This window comes from Suricata suricatta, chromosome 12 (genome assembly GCF_006229205.1).
Source record: "Suricata suricatta isolate VVHF042 chromosome 12, meerkat_22Aug2017_6uvM2_HiC, whole genome shotgun sequence".
Classification (NCBI taxonomy): Eukaryota; Metazoa; Chordata; class Mammalia; order Carnivora; family Herpestidae; genus Suricata; species Suricata suricatta.
In genome coordinates, this window is record NC_043711.1 from 49,996,706 (window position 1) to 49,998,736 (window position 2,031).

Sequence of the window (2,031 nt, forward strand, 5' to 3'; positions counted from 1 at the left end):
CCCCAGCATCCTCTGCGGCGGGGCTGGTTGTGTGAGCTCCCGGCCCCTGGATGGGAAGGGAAGTGAGCTGGACTTCTGGGAGGTGTCCCCGCAGAAACAGGCCCTTTGTGCTTCTCTCCCCATCCTGCTGGGAACACAAGCCCCATTGTCGCCTGCGTGGACCAGGGCGACAGCTGCGGGAAGGGGAGTGTCCTGGAGCAGCCCTGCCAGGCCTGCCCTGGACTGTGTGCCTCTGGACCAAGCAGGAGAGAGACGCAAACTCACGCGAGGGACCTTTGTGACAGCAGCTGAACCCTATGGTAACTAGGGCAGCAGTCTTGGGGCCGACTTCTGGGTGGTGCCTTGGGGTCAGGCTGCTCCCAGAAGCAGGGCTCTGTGAAATTCTCCGCCCTCCCTTCCACAGGGTGAACAGCTGAGTTTGGCTCCAGCCCTCCCCTCACCAGGCGCTTCTCTGGAGATGCAGGGGAATCCAGGCTCCTGGCATAGAGAGTCAGGGGAGCATCTGCCAGGGACCGCCTCTTCTTCCTTCTTCCCACCCTCCTGCATCCCGCCCTCTCCCAGAGAGGCGGCTCGTTTTGAAATACTCTCTGCTGACTCTCGCCAGGCTAATAGCCGCGGATTCTAAGTCAGTAACTCTGGCCACAGGCCTTCTTGCGCACGGAGTCACTTGATTATTGCTAGAAAGGTGAGTTTGGAGCAGATGAGTTCCCTGCTAAGTGGACGAGCTTAAAAGGCGAATTTGAAAAACCAACCAGAGAGCACACACAGGAGGCAGTAGAGCCCGGGCCTCCGTGAGGACTGGGTCTGTGCTCTGGGTCTGGGGAGATGGGCCCTTCGGACTTCCCGGGTGCGTGGTCTGCTCCTCCACTCTTCCGGATCATGCCATTGTACGGGGGAGAGGACCTCTAATAACATGAATTTTGTGGGAGATTTTGTAACAAAGTTGACACAGCCCATTTTTTGGTTAACTCTTCTTGTCTGCACAGCCTGGTGGCGCTGCTTTAAAACAACGTGTATTCGGATCACATCTGAGTAAGGCCTCCCAAGCTGGAGACGATGCCTTTGACAACAGTTTGTTCCTCAGGGTTCCCCAGAGGAAGGGGCGTGCCACACCGTGCAGGGCCAAGCGAAGAAGCCCCAGGAGGAGGGACAACGGTGACAGATGGCTTTATGGTGGTTTCTGCAGGAGGGAACCAGCTAGGCAGCACGGCACCTCAGGATCGGCTGGTGTGGCTACTTCTAGGACCCGGGGGCCCAGGAGCTGGCCCCTGGTCCTGGCCCTGGCGTGAAGCCAGCAGGCAGACGGTGGAGGAGGAGGGCCTGTTCACAGAAAGGAGGTGGGAGGGGGCAGGCTCTGGGTTGGTTGGTTTCTCTGTGTCCCAGGGCCCCGAGAAGGAGGATTCTTCCTGGGGGCTGGAGGAGGTGGTGACAAGTTCGAGAGGCCAAGGGAAAGCGCCTCAGGACCAGTCAGACGGTCAGATGTAAGCTGGCCTCCTCTCAGGTGTCCCCTCCTAAGGGGAACCGTCCCCGCCTGCCTAACCTCCAGGGACAGTGTCTCCCACCCCTCGGTTCCCTCAGCATGACCCATGTCATCCCTTTGGGACGGTCAGGGCCCCACGGCTCCTCCCTCTGGAGGAAGCGTCCTCCCAGCCGGCACCAGGGCCTGTGCCATCTCTTCTCCCTCGACTGCTCCCCCGCCCCCAGCCCCGGCTGGCCCCCGGGGGCCCCAGCCCCACGCTGGCTCTTGGTGCTTCCCGAGGCCTGTGCTTTCCCCTGCCACACATTCCTCTTTCTGGCACGCTCTGCCCACGGCCTCCCCTCCACACGCCTTTGCCCCTGGAGCAGCGGGCAGAGGGGTCTGTGGTTGGCTTGGTGGGTTTGGGTGGTTCTTTTGTGTTTTGTTTTGTCTCCTTCATCGCTGTGTCTACAGCCTAGGTCAGTGCCAGGCAGATAGTAGGGGCTCAAGAAACGGGGAATAAACAGCCCTTAGACCCACCCAGGACATTCTTGTTGTGGTCTGCAACATTCACC

General features: G+C 60.2%; 1 long non-coding RNA gene across 1 annotated transcript; it reads left to right on the plus strand.

Moving 5' to 3' along the window:
* The first annotated feature begins 6 nt into the window (after window positions 1–6).
* LOC115275212 lies at window positions 7–2,024 on the plus strand. Its single transcript, XR_003901424.1, has 3 exons — window positions 7–299; window positions 404–685; window positions 1,085–2,024. It is a non-coding gene; the product is annotated as an uncharacterized LOC115275212 (long non-coding RNA).
* The last annotated feature ends 7 nt before the right edge of the window (window positions 2,025–2,031 follow it).